Here is a 21,327-nt window from a genome sequence, read left to right on the forward strand (position 1 = left end):
TCCAAGGCCCTATGCTAAGACTATGGGAGTAGCAAAGATGAATCAGACTAAATTCTTCCCAGATAGTGGAGGTAAGACTTGAACTAAATAATCAGAATACAAGGTAGAAGAAAAAGTGTCCTTAGAGATGTACAGCTAAAGCTGTATAGGAATGAAGAGGAGGGAGGCATGACTTTCAGTTCATGGATGTTGGAGAAGTGTTTTCTCCACTACAATCTATTCCCGACAGAGCAGCAAAACCTCTGTTCATATCACACCCTTGTTCAAACTCTTCAGCAGATTTTGTAACACATAGAATAAATACAGAGTTGTGTTTATTGTATTGGCTTCTAAAATCGGATGTAATCTGGCTTCTGCCTACATCCCCAGTCTCATGCATCTGCCACAGTAGTCTTTCTGATTCTGTAACACACCCAGCTCATTCCTTCTAAGACCTTTCCATTTGTCATTAGTCAGCTTATCTGCTGAATGCTTCAGTCCCAGATCTTGGTGTGGTTGGTGATTTCTTATTTTCTAGTTTTCAGCTCCCATGCCATTTCCTCTATCAGGCCATCCTGGACCACCCTATCTCAATTAGCTGAGCGTGTCTTCCTTTATCCCCTATCTCTCTAGAGCTCTTACCATTTTATTTTCTTCCTAGTACTACCAAGATCTGATATTGTCCTTGCTCTTCTTCATTTATTTATAAGTTGCCTGTCATCTGGGTCTACCAACTACAACTTAACAAGAGTAAGAATTTGTAGATCTTGTTTGCTGCTGTTTTTCCAACATCCAGATTAGAACATATAATAAGTATTCAGTAAATACGTGTTAAAGGTTGACTGAATGAAGAGTTTTTTGCACAGGATAGGAGTTCAGACAAGAACCAAGATTCTTTAACTCTTTCTAACTTATATTTTGTGAAATGAATCTCAATGTGATAAGTCTCAATGATAATGTCTCTCAGCCAGGTCACCCCATTTGATCACCTCTGGAATTTTGGGCATTGCTTTTCTCCTGCTCTACAGACACATTCTCCAACTTTCAGGCTCAAAGGAAGAGGTATCCTTAAGTGATTCTTTTCTGAGTCTTTCTGAATCATGATTAACTTTTTTTTCATACATTACTAACATCTTTTCTAACAGGTCATACTTTTTTATAAGTTATTTTGGTATTATTTTCTACTTGCTTTTGTTTGATAGAGATGTAAGATAGCCTATGTCAGTGCTATTCAATGAAACAATGCAAGTCACATTTGTAATTTTCTAGTAGCCACATTAAAACGTGGTAAAAAGAATAAGCATATATTTCCCAAAATGTTCAGGCAAGCATATTACCACTACAAACAGATTTTTCACTACAAAGGTTTTCTCTTATTTTCAAATTTATATGTATGTATGTACGTGTGTGTGTGTGTGTGTGTGTGTGTGTGTGTGTGTGTATGGGTATATATATATATATTTTATATATATATATATATATATAGTGGTGTCTCAACTGCATCAGAAATAAAGATAAAACCACAGAAACAGAAAAAAATGTGGTAAAAAGAAAAAAGCTGAAATTACTTTTAGTAATATACTTCAATTTAGCCTAATATGTCTAAAATATTATCACTGCAACACATAATCTATAAAAATTGTTAATGACATCTTTTACATAAAGTTGTTTAATGGAAAATTATTTTGCAATGCTTCAGTGTTAATATTTAAAGTAGTTAAAGTTCAATAAAATTAAAAATTCAATTCCTCAGTCACACTAGCCTTACCTCAAGTGCACAATTAACCATGTATGGCTAGTAGGTACACATACTATCTGATTAAATGATAGACACAGTGGTGCAGGAACTTGCACCTTCAACTATTCAAAGCATTCAGTAGTTAATTTTGTAGGTAGGTAAATTAATGAATTGGACACTATTTTTTAATCAACAAATGAGAAAACATAAATGAATTATTTACATTGTTTATACAAATGTGTATTTAATTACTGGCATTGGGAATTGGCATTAATAAAAGCAAAAACAGCACTAGAAAGTAAAAATACTGGTAAGATTAATGAATGTCTTGAGACCATGCTTGTGTTAGTCAGTTTTCATGCTGCTCATAAAGACATATCCGAGACTGGGAAGAAAAAGAAGTTTAATTAGATTTACAGTTCCATATGGCTGGGGAGGCCTTGGAACCATGACGGGATGTAAAAGGCACTTCTTACACGGCAGCGGCAAGAGAAAATGAGGAAGATGCAAAAGCAGAAACCCCTGATAAAACCATCAGATCTCATAAGACTTATTCACTACCACAAGAACAGTATGGGGGAAACTGCCCCCATGATTCATATTATCTCCTACTCGGTCCCTCCCACAATACGTGGGAATTATGGGAGTACAATTCAAGATGAGATTTGGGTGGGGACACAGAGCCAAACCATATCAATGCTGTTGTGGTAAAAGTAAATGTTTCCTATGCATAAAGCAAACTTTAATCATAGGGAGAATTATCTCAGGGCTGTCCTAAGCCTCTGAAGATTGTGTTTCTTTTCTTAAACATGCTAGAAGCTCTGTTATGCACAGTGGGAGTGAGCTGTAGAAAAGGCTGCCACCTCCCCTTTGTGATAAGAATAATCTCTTACCACTCCTGCATCATTGCTTTCATGTGAGCCTCTATTAAAAAAAAATTTATAAAATAAATAAATTCATACATGCATATATACATACATAAATAGAAGAGGAAATGAAGGAAAATAAAAATTAAAGTAGAATAATAAAATGACATTTCAAAGGAAATTAATAAAATATTCTAAAACCTAATGAGATAACCACAAGAATTTTAAAACAAAAAGAGCTTAAACACATTTGATTTTTTTTTAAGTCACAAAAAACTTGAGTAACCAAAATAAAGAAATCAAAACTTTTTAAAACTTGAAAGGAGGTTGAGTGTGATGGCTCATGCCTGTAGTCCCAGGACTTTGGGAGGCCAAGGTGGGTGCATCACCTGAGCTCAGGAGTTCAAGACAAACCTGGGCAACATGAGGAAACCCCATCTCTACAAAAAATACAAAAATTAGCCAGGTGTGGTGGTGCATGCCTATAGTCCCAGACACGCAGGGGGCTGAGGTGGGAGGATCACTGAGCCTGAGAGGTCGAGGCTGCAGTGAGCCATGATCACACCACTGTATTCCAGCCTGAGCAACAGAACAAAACCCTATTTCGAAATATAAAAACAAAAAAAAAAAAAAGAGAGAGGGAGGAAGAAAATATAAACCTTAGGACTGTGGGAAAAAACAAAAATATTAAACAAAAATAAGACTATTTATATCATAATAATAGTTCCCATTTATTTAGCACCTACCATGTGCCAGGCACCATATTAACTCCTTTTTCTACAACAAATCCTGTGTAATATTTTCATTTTAGAGATGATGAAATTAGGACTCAGAAGCTACCAGCAATTCACACTGCAAAGGAGAAGAACTAAAATTGGAAGGTGAGAATATTCAGCATGTGTTTTTTCTAAATAGATTTTTTAAGAAATGTATATTTTATTAAAGGATGGTGCTATTGTTTAAAGTATTATGTGTCACCCCAAAATTCATAAACTGAAACTTAAATTCTGATGTGATAGTGTTTATTAAGAGGTAGGAACTTTAGAAGGTGATTAAATCTTGAGGGTGGAGGCCTCATAAATGGGGTTAGCAACCTTATAAAAGGGTTGGAGGGAACTAGCTAGGCTCCTTTTGCTCTTCTGTCACTTTTGCCATGTGAGGACACAGCATTCAAGGAACCATCTTGGAAGTGGAGACCAGGCCCTCATTAGACACTGAATTTGCTCACTCCTTGATCATGGACTTTCAGCCTCGAAGACTGTGAAAAATAAATTTCTGTTCTGTATAAATTATCCAGTCTCAGGTATATTGTTATAGGAGCATGAAAACACTAAGACAGATGGCTTGACTTTGAAAGAAGTAGAAACAAAAATGTGTATTATGAGAAAATAATTTCTACCCTCATAGTCCCTTCCACGCACAGGGACTGTGCTGAACTGATTGCAGCCCTGGCAAAGAGGTAACTCCTAGTCAGGCAGAGGTCCTTGCTCTTCTCTGAGGCTATAGGACATAAAGATGTATGAGAATATCTTTATACCTGCTCACTAATGCCTACTCAGTCCTTCTCTAACATTTCTGCCATTTTTACAATTCTGCAAATGTACAGGAAATGTTTCCTCAAATTTGTACCCTATTTTGCATAGCTATACCTGTCTTCAAAAAAAAAAAAATAGGTGTTTGTGGCATCGTATAAAGAACAATGTCTTACAGGAGAGAAGGGTGAATTTTAGCCTCAACTCTGTAAGAATGTCAATGGGACCCCTCTAGTCACAGCAGGAATTCAGAAAGTTCCTTTTCCTCAACCCTCACTAGAAATGCAATTTGAAATGTAATCCTCAAAATGGTTTTTGGAAACAAACAGGATAAAAATTATAAGTAAATTGAAAATAAATAACTCATGAAAAATAAGCTGTACTCTTAGAAATTGTAAAATGAGATTCTTAAGTACTAACCTTAGCCTTTGCTAATTGGTAAGAAAAATGAAAAAAACAATAGCTAGTCTATTTTCTATGCAATCTTTGGGTCTACGGTGGGTTGGGGGAGCCTCTCTGCATAAGTCAGTATAAATATTCTGGATCAGCTTAGAAGGAATACATTTTATTAGCTACGGCTGCACAGTAGATTGATGAGACTATCCCTTAAGACAATCCAATTCCCTTTACTCAACCTTGAGATTTCTCACACTTGCCTGATCATTGCAATTACTTTGGCTTTTTTGGAAGTTCTTCTCTGATAGGTCTGAGCTGAGACACAGATCTATATTTGTCATAAGCACCCTGGAAATACTTAGGATCAGGTTAGTTTGAGCTTCCTGCTTCACAGTGCAAGAACTGTCTTCTAATGTTAATTTAGTTCCTGAGATTCTTTCCTTCTAAAAAGGATAAAGGCTCTCCAGCTGTCACAAGTATTCTAGTCTGTTTGGTAATCCTATTTCTCAATGGAAAAAAAAAAGGTTCTGTCTGTAAATTAGTTTTAGCTTTGTTTCTGTAAATGAGCACCCGAACCTCAGCCAGGTGCCCCTGTATAAACTGAGAAAACTGTCATTAACACTGCAACTACATCAGGCTAGAAGTGGCTCCACCAAGACCATCACTTGTACGGCTTTACCAGAAATAGTCTACTGGCTTTTACCTTTGCATTTAAACAACTTAAATTTCTGATATAAAAACTAAACAACAATTAAATAATACTTTGGTATACACACATCTTCCATGTATACAATTTCTGAAGACCAGAAGAAAAACAAGTAGTAAAATGAGGAAGGTCTCCCTGGAGTCCTTTCTCCATCCCCAAACACAGCAAGACAGCTTTATCCTCTTCCACATCATCCTTTACTCTTCCATCTGGTTTTCCACAAAAGATTCTCTTGGTATTCAGCTTCCTATACTAAGCTGCCTTCATCTATTTGCAAAGTCTTTTTCAGGGTGGTTTAGCCATTTGTCCTCCAAATGTGTTGTCCCTGGACAATGTTGTTCTGCTCCTTTCTGACACTGACCCTACCCTACGTTCTGCCATATTAAAGTGATTTCTAACAAGTATTGTAAACAGTAGATAAGAGCCAAATATTATCAGATGGGGCATTATTACACTTTTTATTTGAAATCATAAAATCTTATCTTTGCTTTCTCACAAGAATGCCATTATCTCCATTTCCCACATGGGGAAACAGATCCAGAAAAATCAAGTGACTGGCCTCCTTCAAATCAGTAGCAACCCTGGAACTGGTGTTTATACATTTCTACTTCATTGTGCTCTCCAGTCAGCCCATGTGCCTGTCATTAAAATATTATTTCATTCAAGGATTATTTGCTCTTTCTTCCTGATCATTAATAAAGGCATTAAACAAAACCAGACCTCATGCTGACCCTATAGTCAACACATTGCCCTGCGTCATTAGGATTTGTCCTCCAGCCAGTTCTCAGTCCATGTGACAGAGCACACAGCAAAGCCAATGCTAATTAGATTGGCAAATAAGATTTATTGAGATACTGTATCAAACGGGTTACAAAAATATAAATATATGTGTGTTAAGGTACATTCATTGTGCTCAGTAAGTTTTTAATTCTATTGAAAAAGCTATCAAGTCTGTCTGGCACTATTTGTCTTTATAAATCTATTCTTTTATAGCAGAGCTCTTTTAGCTCTTTTGATTCCATTATCCTCTGTGTTTCAGTCTTAACAGTGGTTTCTGTTATTTTTTAAAAGAAATGATTTCACAATAGGAATTCAAACACAGATTCTTTATTCCAAGATGATTACTAATAAAATTAACAACAATTAATCCCATTGAAGCATACCAGGCCAAAGAGAATTGTCGACATCTTATTAAGTGTCCTGGGACCAGAATGAGGATTTCTGATTTCCAGTTCTCCTCCCTAGCAATAAACAGCATGGTTTAGGACCAGAATCATAATGCCTTAGAAAAAGCTCATAGAACTGTGCTTATAATTATGTCCTCCAAATGGAACAACTCCCATTCACATGTCTGATTTTTAGACTTGTTTTTCTATGGATTCCACTCCACTATGTGTATTTTCTTGTCCTAGAATTGCTCGTACAATGCTGCATATCAATCTCTGTTGAAATAGTGTAAAACTTTACCTACACATTTTTCTCCCTGTTTAAACCATATGTTTTATACAGTTCAACAAAATTCTTCTATCTTTTAGTGAAAATTTGAAATATCATAAAAGGCTAGGAAATTCCATTTAAACTAAAGTCAAAGTGGTCTCCTGATGACTGCTGCAAAGCATATTTTATATAAACGGAAATTGGGTCAGCTATGAATTAAATTAACAACCACCATATTTCCTTAACCACAATTGCATAACCTTATGTCCAGCATGTTCACAGCTGAGGACTTTACCACTGACTTACAAAAAAAAAAAATGTTTTGCACATAAAGTTTTTGCCCTGTCTTTTAAAAACTTTCTTTCTGGGCAGGCTTCTTATTTTTGCTACAGTTCTGAGCCATTTCACTAGGACCATACACTGTACATATGTTCCAGGTAACATGAACTTTAAAATTGTAGTATCTATTAATGACAATTACCATTCTAGAAAATAATATCTAATTTAAAATTTGAGTATTACTTAGAAAGCTCTCTGCTAATTAATGGCTCTCTTCATTGTGAGAGTAATCATGTATTTAGATTTTTAATAAAGTATAATAAATGATATTTTAAAGGATTGAAATTTGCGTGGAAGGGAAAGAACTACATTGTAGCATTGGGTGCATTGGGTGAGGAGATCTTATATATAAATGGTCTACAAAAGGAATTCTATAACTTTACTTTTTGAAATATATATGGATCATTTTATATGTGAAGTATGAACTCATTCTTTGATAATTGCAAGTATAGCAGCAATTGTGACTGAATATTTAGTATTATCAATTAATAGGAATTTATATCACTTAAAGAAAAATGAAGCATATTCATATTTGAAGAGTTGCCTGTGGAGTCCCACTCCAATAGTTGAGTTTGCTTTTTTACCTCAAGGACATTCTGCACTGGCAAGTTTACAGTTGCCCTAGACCGAAAAAGACCAGGGTGCTTTATTATTAGCAAAAAAAAAACTGTGGTATATGTGTTTTCCTTTAAAGGTATCAGCTCCTACAAGAACAAACTTGTAAACCTGTTTCTGAGTTTACTCCTATGTGCCAATAAAATGGCTTTCTCTAAATTGGTTCTTTCGAATTTTTGTGTCATCATTTTTTTTGGCTGTTGAAGTATTCAAATTAAATATTCATATAACTATTTACATGCAAACATGAATGTAATTTCATAGAAACTGATAATATCAGAACTTGATTCAGAATGCAATTTACATCTTAAGTAACATGGTATCATTATTGATTAATATTTGTTTACAAGTTTCATGAAGGTATGATAGGGAAAGGAAAATGATTTACATTTCATATTCTGTGAGCAGAAGTATCTTATGAAAGAGCAAGGGCTAATATTTTTTAGCATTTCCTAGGCTTTGCTCTGTGCTAAGTATATTACATACATAACTGTTATCATTGTATCCTCACACAACATATCTCTGTGGCAAAGTCTATTTTTAGCCTCATTTCACAGATGGGTAATATGAGGCAGAGAGAGGTTAAGTAATTTACCCAAAGTACACAGCCAGAAAGTAGGATTTGAATACAAGGAGTCCTACACAGACCCCTCATGCTTGAGCTCATGCTACCAGAAAATAACATAGATCAGTGGTTCTCAGACAAGAGCAGGGAATAGAATCACCTGGAGGGCTTACCAAAACAGACTACCTGGCCTCATCCTCAGAGTTTTCAGTACAGTAGATCTGGTCTGAGATCTGAGAATTTGAATTTCTAACAAGTTTCCAGGTGGTGTGGTGCTGCTGGTTTGGGGGTCACACTTTGGGAACCACAGATGTAAATGACTCTCTGGAAATCAGGACAATTGAGCTGTGCATGGAGAGTTTAGGAACTGGAGATGCTACCATGTGCCTGGAGAGAAAAAAGGGGAAAACCAGACACCAAGAAAGAAACTGAAGATGCTCAGGGAGGGGGAGTCTCTGAGGAAAAGGAAGGCAGGAGCTATACACTTTTATTGTTGGGAAAGCCTGAGGTCGAGAGGAGAGGGACAGGTGGGAAATCCTGCAAGGACAATAGATGTCAAACCAAGGAAGGAACTTTTTAAAAGGAATGTTGAAATGCCACAGTAATTTCTACTTAAAAACTCAACCCTGGGAAAAATGTTTGGCTTTTCTAAAGCATAATGACATCACAAACAACAGACAATAGTGGCAAAGGCTTCAATCTGAGAGACAGAATATCATAGCCCAAAACTGCTGGTGATCCTGTAGCTGCCATTTTAACCCCTTGAGCCCCAGTCTCCTAGGTCTTCCTCATATTTATTCTTGTTCATCTTGAGAATCCCTTCCTGCTTTAATGGTCTAAGGTTCAAATGATAGAGACAGGAGGATATGACCCTCCAGTATATTTGCTTTACAAATCTGCTTCTCTCTTTCATCTAAGTTGCTTTAAATTGATCATCTCATTACCCAACCTGAGTTAGAATGGAGACATATGAACTTATTAATGACTTCTTATTAAAAGAGGGGACATTTACATTTGCCTCTGGTTTTGGTTTGAGTCTTCAGACAGCACTGCAGCTAAATTACTATTTATTTTTAGCAGCCAAGAAAGAGAAGATTGCTTAATGTTTGTTGTTTCTTGGACCTGCCTTCTATCTAGATGTCTGTAAACGCCATCAATACAGTCAATGGAAGAAGAAAAGTGTGCCAAGCCTATTTTCTTCGTTATAATTGATGGAGGCCACTCAGGGCCATGTTCCATTTACTCTCAAATTAAGATGGCATGAATGTCTCCTGTTCACCCCGTTCTTTTTATTAAAGAGTTGAAGCACTTTTTAAATCAAGAAGAGAGGGAGATAGATTTAATCTTATGTCTGCATTTCAGGAAAATTTAAGAGAGGGACATTCCAGGTCAAGGGGCCAACAAAGGAAGACTGGGGAGTTTGTGTTCCTTTTGACATCACGTGATCACCATAGATGTCCGCCTTTAACCTAGGGTGGGGCCAGTATTTGTTCAGTCTCCATTCCTGTACTATTTTAACAGTAATCCAGAAAGTGTGTGACAAGGGGACTTGAGCCTGTCTTTGGGTTTCTCAACATTAGCCTCCTCTCTATGTTCTACTCTAAAATAGCCAGCTCTCTGTTCAACTTCTAAAATAAAGTTAGGCAGACTAAGTGAAATCATGACAGAGATTTTATATTACTTTTTGTAGTAACTTGAGTTATAGGACTTTCATATCCTGATCAAAGAAACAGAAAATGGCTTGCTCTGAGTCCCACAGCGCAGTGGTAACAGAAGCAGGAATAGAACCTGGGTCACTTATCTTCCAGTCTAATGATCCTTCTGGTCTACCACTTCTCTCAGACTTTGCTGCCAGCAAAGGCTTTCTTGGTGTATTCACTTCCTACTTGCACACATTAACTCACACACACTCTAACACGCCCATAGTCATACACACTCATTCTCCCTATTACACACTCCTTCACTGTCATACTCATACACTCACACTCACATAACTACAGGAGCACCAAAGCCACAGCTTCCCAGCATGGCCTACAGCTGGAGGCCCAACCCATCTACTCAGATTCCTTTTGTTGAATCAATGTGACCCATGCAAGGTTTCAAACCTGATGTCAACACCCAACTGAGGGCTCAGACCAGAGCTGGACCTGCATAAAAGTTCCATGTGGAGGCACTGACCTCCATATTTTGAGTTCTAGATTAGGTGGCAGACAGTGAGGAATGAATCTTGCAAGAGAAAGTGGTCAGAAAAGGATCCAGTGGCAGAATTCCAGGATGAAGTCTAGTCGTCAGAAGGGAGTTGAGGCCAGAGAATTGATGACTATGAGAGTGAATTCTGCAGACAAGAATCCAGGCATTGAAGAGGACCAGGTTTCAGAAACAGAATCCAGGTACCTAAGAGCAGGGTGAGTATGAGGAAGCAGATGGTATTAAAGTTTATGAGTTATCAGAGGATAAATGGGGCAAGGAGCACTGTCCCAAAGAGTAACTCTCACCATGAGGGAAGATGGTTTGTCTGTAGCTGGGCTTTGCTGCCCTCTTTACACCAGGTGACCCTCTTTGCTCTAGTCTGTGATAGCTTCTTACACTTAAGGGTTTTGTTTTTGTTTTTGTTTTTGCCTCTTCCTTGGACAAATGAGGCAAAAGCGACTATAACTAAATCACATCAGTGGCAAAGTTTAAAGAACACTTAGATTTTATAATTAATTCTTCTTTTTTTTTTTTTTGAGATGGAGTCTCACTTTGTTGCCCAGGCTGGAGTGCAGTGGCGTGATCTCAGCTCACTGCAACCTCCGCCTCCCGGGTTCCAGTGATTCTCTTGCCTCAGCCTCCCAAGTAGCTGGGACTACAGGCACATGCCACCATGCCCGGCTAATTTTTGTATTTTTTAGTAGAGATGGGGTTTCACCATATTGGCCAGGCTACTCTTGAACTCCTGACCTCATGATCCACCTGCCTTGGCCTCCCAAAGTACTGGGATTACAGGCATGAGCTACTGCGCCTGGCTATAATTAATTCTTTGGGGATAGCAATTGTAGATCTATCCCCCTTCCCCTCAACCCCCGTGTAGACTGACAAGTGTCATCCAGGTAACATAGGGTTTCTGAAGATGCCCTGAATTCTGTTGAGTCAACAATGAAGCTTCTCAGAGAAGCACCAACATCTGGTGTGAGAGTGATCTAGAACATGTTCTCACAACCGCCCAGAAGCTGAATATCAAGTTTATCCGGACTTGGATCACAGTGATCACCGAACACAGCTTTTAATTACTCAACAATTAGTCAACAATATGCAGATAAGTAAGATAATTATTTGTCATATCTTTTACCTTCTCTGTTTATGTAGCCTACTTTATGTCTAGGCAAAGTGTGTGGCCATAGCAAAGTGAGATTTGTTCTGTTCAGGACAGGAAAGGACACTGCTTCAACTATAAATTCTCCTCTTGTCAAAGGCACAGACATAATTAGCTATATCCAAGGGCACAACTATTCCTCTACCGACAATAAAGCCAGACTGTATTTGCATTTTATCTTGCAATATGCCCACCTAAAAAACATTTCTACAAAGGCTGCATAAAATAGAACTGTCAAGTTTCAGTCCTGCTCCATACACCAGCAGCACATTTGCAAATATGAAGGTCTCACATTTTGTCAAGAGAAGGTACAGATCTGTTAGAAATTAAAAACAAATATCATTTCCTAATGGAAGTTGGATTTTATTCTAAGCCAACATCTGGACTAATTTGCCAATGAAAGCTTTCTACTTTAAACCTTGAAAGGGAGAAATAGACTAAATAAGTTGTATTTTAGGATTGATCTGATGTTCTAATTTTTATCTCCACACAAGCCTTCACTTAAGGTTAAAATATGAGTCTTCTTTGATCTTTCTACATCAGTTGGACGGTGAGTCAGTTCTCAATGTTTACTTTGTGGTACTATGATAATAAAAATATTGTAGAAGTTTTGTTTTACTATTCAGACTTTCTCAAAGAAGAAATCCTAGTACCAAAAGGTAATAAAAAATACCAAAATGAAATTTCTCAGTTGTTAACATGTCAATCACAAGAAAATTTAGCTCTAGGAGTATCACCTCACTACAAATGGATAAAATAGCAATCAATCATACAATAATTTTTTACACTGGCATGTTAAATCTGTATAATAGTCAAAAACACGAATATCATGTTTCTATATAATATTTTGTTAGATATAATTCTTTTCTACAGATCCTGTTAAGTTTTTGTTCCAACTCATACCCACTGTCTTGTTTTGTTTTGTTTTGTTTTGTTTTGTGACATTGCCAAAATATATACTGTTACCCATATAAGGTAAAATGGCCCTGTGTATAAAATACCATGTGGTGAATGCTTGCATTTCAATTAAAACCAGATCTCATGACATCTTTATGCATCTGAGCCCCAGCCATCTGAGGGTAGCCATGTCAACCTCCTACACTCTTGATCAGTGTAAGCTCGTCTATTCTTAGACTATGAAATATGGGTCTTGGGTGTCAGGGGAAGAATTGTTGGCTGGTCACAGCTGTGGCCTGGTGGGGAGTACTTTGTGTGGTCTGTGAGCAGAATTTTTCTGCCTTCCTTCCCAGCTGTGCACTGCTGAGTGGAAGAAGGTGTACCCCAGGCTCATCAATCTCTTTGTGTTCCTCACACTGAACTGGGAAGGTTAGAAAGAGGCAGGCCAGGAAGAGAGGTCCAGAGGCCAGTCTCTTCCCACTGAGTCAAAGAATAGCATAGAAAAGAGACTAAACAATTGTTTCTCTCAGGCTGCTTAGAAAGAAGACAGAGGCCACTAAATGAATGCATCATTCTTTGGGAGCTCCTGTACCAGGCTGATAACTGTATGTGAGTCAAAGGTGAATAACTTTAGGGAAAAAAAATCTGCAAAATATTAGGTAGAAACTAACAGGGAAAAAAACCTCAAAATTGCAGTTCATTTTTATTCATTGGTGATTAACTTGAAATGTAGTCACTTGATCTACAAGGTTGTTTAAATGATAAAAAGACATTTTTCTAGTATTTTTCAAACAAAAAAGTTAGGTTTTTATATTTCTATACCACACTGTGGTTTAATTTAAATAGTTTTAACAAAAAAAACCTTGTTCTTGTTAAAGTCTATTGTTGCCAGAGCCAATCAGAAGCAAAAGAATGGATGTGAAAATTAGGCCTGAGAATGTATATTTGGGTAAAAAAGTTTAAAAATAAACTTAATTCTTAGCTGCAGGAACCTTTCCCAACCAACACCTGGGAATTACACTGTCACTGTCCTAACTTGGGTTTTGAGTGCATCTTAGAGTTTATCATGAAAAATGCCAGTTTCACCTGTTTTGTTAGTTCAAGGATATGGTCATTATTTGTTGTGTTTATTTAAAAAGTCTAAAATACAATTTCTGCAAGATTGAAAAAGATAAAATGACTTCCCATTTTTCTTAACTCTTTCCTGCAGTTTATGTTTGAATAAAGATTTCTAAAGATTATACAAACCAGTTTTTTGAGGGGTCTTTTTTTATTATTATTATACTTCAAGTTCTGGGATACATGTGCAGAACGTGCAGGTTTGTTACATGGGTATACATATGCCATGGTGGTTTGCTGCACGCATCAACCCGTCATCTACATTAAGTATTTCTCCTAATGCTATCCCTCCCCTAGCACCCCACCCCTTGACAGGCCCCAGTAGGTGATCTTCCCCTCCCCGTGTCCATGTGTTTTCTTTGTTCAACTCCCACTTATGAGTGAGAACATGCGGTGTTTGGTTTTCTGTTCTGTATTTGTTTGCTGAGAATACCATTCAGGACATAGGCATGGGCAAAGACTTCATGACTAAAACACCAAAGCAATGGCAACAAAAGCCAAAATTGACAAATGGAATCTAATTAAACTAAAGAGCTTCTGCACAGCAAAAGAAACTATCATCAGAGTGAACAGGCAACCTACAGAATGGGAGAAAATTTTTGCAATCTTTCCATCTGACAAAGGGCTAATATCCAGACTTTACAGGAACTTAAACAAATTTACAAGAAAAAAAAATCTCATCAAAAAGTGGGTGAAGGTTATGAACAGACACTTCTCAAAAGAAGACATTTATGTGGCCAACAAACATGAAAAAAAGTTCATCATCACTAATCATTAGAGAAATGCAAATCGAAACCACAACGAAGTACCCTCTCATGCCAGTTAGAATGGTGATCATTAAAAAGTCAGGAAACAACGGATGCAGGAGAGGATATGGAGAAATAGGAACGCTTTTACACTGTAGTGGGAATGTAAATTAGTTCAACCATTGTGGAAGACAGTGTGGCGATTCCTCAAGGATCTAGAACTAGAAATACCATTTGACCCAGCAATCCCATTAATGGGTGTATACCCAAAGGATTATAAATAATTCTACTGTAAAGACACATGAACATGTATGTTTATTGTGGCACTATTCACAACAGCAAAGACTTGGAACCGACTGAAATGCCCACCAATGATAGACTGGATAAAGAAAATGTGGCACATATACACCATGGAATACTATGCAGCCATAAAAAAGGATGAGCTCATGTCTTTTACAGGGAAATGGATGAAGCTGGAAACCAGTTTCTCCATCACTAGTACAGAAAAATCAAAATAGAACAGAATGCTATAGTGATAATAAAAGTGTTCTTAGACTTAAATAACAATCTTTAAAGAAAAATTATTCTAACTCAATTAGCTGATTAAGTTATCCCTGATAACTGAAGGCAACATTTATTTTTGTTGGGATCAACACAACTGTTTAGAAATATAAAATTTTGTTTGCTTTCATTAATAGATGAAGTAGCATACTTTACATTCAAGCTGTTCATTTGAAGCCCACTTTTGTTTTCCCTTCAGAGTAAAATTTTTTCCAGATTCCCTGTATCTGTTTTCACAACCATGACATATTCAGAAAGTTTTCTTCTTAACATTAGTTGCTAAGCAAAATATATTTCAGTACGCCTGCTGTAAAATTGTCAGTCAAACACACATGGCAAGTGTTTGGTAATCTGATAACACTTTACCTTACCAGCCATTATCTGATATTTTACAATTGATGCTAGGATATTTAACTAGAACAGAGTCATGTTTTTTTTATTGTGTGAAATCAAGAGATGTGATTAAAAGAAGTCTGAAATCTCAACATTCCCCCATTTCATTAGGGTTCTTATTTGACTCTCTTAATTTCTTTATTGGAAGCACTCTGTCATGACTGGCTATTTTCACAAAAGTAGAAGTAGTCCTATGAACAGTAGCAAAATATTTCTCTCAAGTAACAAAAGAATAAAAATTGTTTTGTAAAAACATGTTTTTCTTTCATTTTACATAAAAAAAATTATACCCAAACTCTATTATTTTGAACTTTTTCATTAAATGGGTTGAATTTACTTTATTATTTCCAAACCAAATGTAAGGCAACATGCAAGAAATACATGCCATTTGTAAACTCTAGTTTTAAGGGCCGTTTATTAAGGTGCGGGAAGATGCAGATTTGTCTGAAATTATTCATCCTCATGGCCCAAATGAGAGTACGTGGAGAACTTTTGTCCGTGAGTATGCCTTTGAATACTTATTTTGAGTCTGCTTTTAACAACCCCTGTACAATATAACAGAAAGTAGACTGTAGGAAGCTGTTCCTCTTACCTTGATCCTAAAGAGATAGCCATATAGGGATTATGAATTGGAGCAATGCTTATGATAATAGAGTTTGGTGCTGTGTTTGTTATTGCCTCTACGTTTTCCAATGGATTGCATATGACTGTGATAAAGAAACAGTCAATGATAGCTAAACAAAGAGGTAGTCATTTCAGTTTATGTTTGAACTTCCACTCTTCTCTACTAATCAAACAAAATGATATCCAGCTGCTTACTTTAGCCATAAAACATTGTTTTATCGTATGCTTCTGTACGTATCTAGAAATATGTTATGTAAACCATTTTAATATGAGAAAGTTGAGGGTTCAATTGCATCAGAATCAGGAAATACAGAGTTAGGATAGCCAATTTAAACTCAGACCCCTCTCCTCATTATCAGCAATGTAATCTTGCCTTTCATTTCATGGATTTATCGTTTGTGACCGTTTATGTTATATATGAGCATCAGGTAATGGGTGACAGGCAAGATTGCAAACCTGAGGAGGACCATTCTTCCCTAGGATCGTAGTCAATTCTAATCTATCATTTTACATACATAATCCCCAAAGAAGTGCAAGCCTGAGACATGTGAGCATCTGTTCATTGAATGCACCTCTCTCCATGCCAACGACATATCACATGGAGCACATCTGAGTTTGACCAAATCATCGGGCTCCTGGACAGACAGGCTTTTACACATTAATGAGTCTTTTGTTAGTAGCATTTGTGTGATTATATTTATTCACATAAGAAGGCATCCAAAGAAAAAACTTAGAAACTATAAAAAGGCATGAAAAGAAAAATGTTTTACATTTTGCTGAATGTCTTTCCTAGCCCTTATGGGTGTTTCCACATTTCTGTTTTACAAAATTGACATGTTATTCAAAGAGTTATATAGGCCATTTATTTCAAAGTTAATATTTTTGACCATTCTTCCACCGCAATAAATATTTTTTATAACATGATTGATTAAGCTATGTATTTTCATTGTGTGGAAGTGAAAATCATTTTCATAACTACTCTCCTGTTTGGGGACTTTAAATGTTTTTCTATTATAAAAAAGCCTGCATTGTACCAATCTTAATTTTTTTAGAATACTTTTTTAGAAATAGAATTTGTGTCCAGGGCAAAAAAAATTTAAGGCTTTTAATATCTATTTTCATATTGACTTTAAGAAAGTTTATTGTGTATCAATTTATAGTCCCTGGACAACATTTCTTTAAGTGGAACTGTTTATGGAATCTTCAATGCTGATATTTTGCTAAGAAACTTATTCAATAAATTCAACTGTTATATCTAGTTCTGTATTATAAACATTAACAATAAAAATAACTTTTTAAAATCCAGATCTAAGCTTTTATTCTTATATTGAATGAGAACACACTATTGAGTATAATGAGGACACACTCTTACACAAGTGTAAGAATGTACTTATTTCTTCCATCCTGAATTTATTTAATTCTCTTCAATATCCTGAATCTTACTCACGAAAAAGTCTCCTTGAATTTGTAAGTTTCATTGCTGCTGTCTGATTTCTCATTTTCCATACATAAGCCTGCATATGAAGGGATCTCTTTCTTCCTCAAACACCTAAGCCAGTAGAATTGAGCCAAAAATATGCAATTAGGCAAGACTCTCCAATGTTCAGTTGGCACGTGGCTATATACGCAGGAGTAAAACAGGCTTGTGAGTTCTGGCTTTGGTAGGGCAGTTGCACCTTCTCCATACCACTTGTCCACCAGCCTGCAAGTGATGTGAGCTGGCTGTGGCCTTAATAATGTCACAATGGCCTTCTTCCCCTACACTTCAACCTCCTACCCTTTCCCTTCTCTCTTTCTCTGGGTCTCTTATGAGGAAAGAGTCAGAAAAGAAATGCAATCAATAAGAAAACACTAAAGTGAAGGTGGATGACAAGCAACTGCTGCCTAGTGCCAAAAGGGCACAGATCAGGCCCAGCCTCATTTTATTTGTGAACTCGTATCACAGCCTTTGGCATAATCCTTTGGGATAAATTTTCTAAACTTTTGAATCTCTGAGTAAGCGAATGGATGGAGAGGGAAACTTGATAGTGTAATAGCGCACCGAGGCTGAGTGTGTGCATCCACCAAAACACACATACCTCCATGCCTATTTGTGGGAGTACCTTAAACTGATCGAACATGAAATAAAATGGTCAGCAATATCAAACATAGTAAATATAGTCCGATATTTAAGATCGTTTTGTGACCACAATCTCATTATTCCATTGGAAGTAAACACTGTATTCACTTGCTCCATTCCTTTGATAGATTAAGTGAGACAGCCAGATTGACATAACCTAAATCTTCTGATTCTTAAACCAATGATCCATATTTCTGGTTGAGCACTCTATACATTGCTTTCTGCCACATCCTCAGTCTCTACCGGAGGAACACGTGGCTGTACCAGGCACTGTGGGAAGGCACGCGGGTTCAGAGCGTGGAGCAGATGGGCGAGGTGGCCTAGGGAGCGGCCCGCATCCGTGGGGAGACGCTGGGCCTCAACGGCTTTGGTTGCACGGGGCAGGCGTTGCAGTTCGAGCCAAAGCCTTTGGATTCAGCGTCATATTTTATGACCCCTACTTGCAGGATGTGGTCGAGTGGTCCCTGGGCGTGCAGAGGGTCTACACCCTGCAGGATTTGCTGTATCAGAGCGACTGCGTCCCCTTGCACTGCAATGTCAACGAACATAACCACCACCTCATCAATGACTTTACCATAAAGCAGATGAGGCAGGGAGCATTCCTTGTGAACGCAGCCCGTGGTGGCCTGGTGGACGAGAAAGCCTTAGCACAAGCCCTCAAGGAGGGCACGATACGAGGGGCAGCCCTCGACATGCATGAGTCGGAGCCCTTCAGCTTTGCTCAGGGTCCGTTGAAAAATGCCCCGAATCTCATCTGCACTCCTCACACTGCCTGGTACAGCGAGCAGGCGTCACTGGAGATGAGGGAGGCAGCTGCCACAGAGATCCGCCGAGCCATCACAGGTCGCATCCCAGAAAGCTTAAGAAATTGTGTGAACAAGGAATTCTTTGTCACATCAGCGCCTTGGTCAGTAATAGACCAGCAAGCAATTCATCCTGAGCTCAATGGTGCCACATACAGATATCCGCCAGGCGTCGTGGGTGTGGCTCCAGGAGGACTCCCTGCAGCCGTGGAAGGGATCATCCCTGGAGGCATCCCAGTGACTCACAACCTCCCGACAGTGGCACATCCTTCCCAAGAGTCCTCTCCCAACCAAACACGGGGACAATCGAGAGCACCCCAACGAGCAATAGCAGAGAATGCCGGAAGGTAATCACTCAGATACACTTGGGACCAAGAGACAGTGAAAAATAGATGAACTAAGAGAAAAAGAATCGGATGGTCTTTGTAACTGATTCTGGACATATGCATCATTGATGTTGCAGTGTTAAAACTACAAGAGCTAGAAAACTAAAGTTGTCTTCTGCTTACGGAAGCGCTGAAAGACTAGGATGTGATTTATTAACGACCAACTTCTGTTATTGTGTGTTAAGCTTTTCATCTGTGCATCAAATCACAAAGAATAAATAGAGCTTTTTCTTTATCAGTCCGTTGGGCACAGCAGGTCCTGAACACCCTGCTCTACAATGTTGCATCAAGAGTTCAAACAACAAAATAAAAAATATTAAGAGGAAATCCCCACCCTGTGACTTGAGTCCCTTAAGTCTACAGGGGCTGGTGACCTCTTTTTTGCTAATAGGAAAATCACATTACTACAAAATGGGGAGAAAACTGCTTGCCTGTGGTAGACACCTGCACACATAGGATTGAAGACAATACAGGCTCCTGTACAGAGAAGTGTCTCACGTCTGAACTGCATACTGAGCGGGCAAGTTGGTTGTAAGTTCAGTAAAACCCTCTGATGATGCAAAAAAAAAAAAAAAGTATTAAGTTCCACAAGCTGTTTGTACTCAAATATATTTTCTCAGTTTCAGATCCTCTGCTATTTTATTGAGTGGAAAGTCTTGAGCTAAAATGTTCAAGAAGAATAATGTTGCATTTCCTTATGTCTCAGGAAACACTTTTTATGGTAACTTGTCAGATTGTCTATGAAAAAACCCACTTTTTTAGACATTGATAAAGTCTTCTTTTCTTCACATGCTATTTTATACAAGAACACTTCAGGTGTATTAGATGTGACTGATTTTAACAAATCCTATTAGATTTGTATCAACTAGTTACATGTTCTATTCACAGTCTTTTGTGAATCATTGCCTTTTTCTTTAAAAAGATGGCCTATTTTGAGCCTTTGTATAGGTACATTCCTGCTTTTGTGACAAAAGAAAAACTTTAAAATTGTCCCAAACAGAAAAATAATGGCTATTAGAAGTATGTTTTGTTTTAGTGTGAGTTACCATTACTGTATTTGTTTATTGTAAAGGTGGACATTTAGCGTTCAGTGCAGTTTTCAATAAAAAGTAATTAAAATTTGTTAAAAAAAAGAAAAATCGTGTTTTATCTTCCTTTGTCTTACATTTCAGACAAGTTCCTATATCCTTCCCTTTTTATTATCTATGTATGGATTCCAACTTTTTCACCCTGGTAAAAGAGGCAGACTTTTCAAGCTTATAACAACTGCTTATCTAATTGTATTTTAATGGAGTACACATTATTGTGTTTTTTGCTGCAGCAGCATTTTTTTTATTTTTATAGACTAAGGGGTACATTTACAGGTTTGTTACATGGATATGTTTTGTAATGGTGAGGTTTGGGCTCCTAGTATGCCCTTCACCTGAATAGTGAACATAATACCTCATTGGAAATTTATCAACCCTTACCCCTCTCTACCCTTCCCCCTTTTAAAATTCGCAATGTCTGTTATTTCCCTTTCTATGTACATGTGTGCCCATTGTTTAGCGTCTAGGCAGTATTTAATTTTCTGTTTCTGAGTTATTTTACTTAGGATAATGGCCTCTGACTCCATCCATGTTGCGGCAAAAGAAATGATTTCATGCTTTTCATGGCTATGTAGCATTCTATGGTATACATAAACTACATTTTCTTTATCCAGTCATCCATTGATGGACGCTTAGGTTGTTTCCACGACTGTGCTATTGTGAATATTGCTGTGATAAACATATAATTGCAGGTGTCTTTATTCTTCTTTTCCTTTGGTGTAAGGAAAGATATGTATTAAACATGTTAGAATAGGTATCTATGCACATGTATGTGCACACACAAACACTACACATGCACGCATACCTCACACTTACACCAGGACCTAAGAATCCAAGGCAATTCAGAGCCTGAAGCATCATTTTGCAGTGTGTAAAATGAAACACATTTCCATAAAAAACTAGCATCATCACACGGTGTATTTCCATTTTGTTGTTTTGGTGGTGGTGATAGTGGGTTTCTATTGGACCCCAGGTATGAAGAGTTAATCATATTCAATTCAAAGCTCTTGATCACCAGTCATCTGAGCAAGCTCCCTCTAATCTATGTATTTACTCCCTTTTAGCC

The 21,327-nt window shown here is 37.4% G+C and overlaps 1 pseudogene; it reads left to right on the forward strand.

The window, feature by feature from the left end:
- Positions 1 to 10,393: 10,393 nt before the first annotated feature.
- On the forward strand, positions 10,394 to 19,748 carry LOC100979035 (C-terminal-binding protein 2-like; annotated as a pseudogene).
- Positions 19,749 to 21,327: the final 1,579 nt, after the last annotated feature.

This window comes from Pan paniscus, chromosome 4 (assembly GCF_029289425.2).
Source record: "Pan paniscus chromosome 4, NHGRI_mPanPan1-v2.0_pri, whole genome shotgun sequence".
Lineage (NCBI taxonomy): Eukaryota > Metazoa > Chordata > Mammalia > Primates > Hominidae > Pan > Pan paniscus.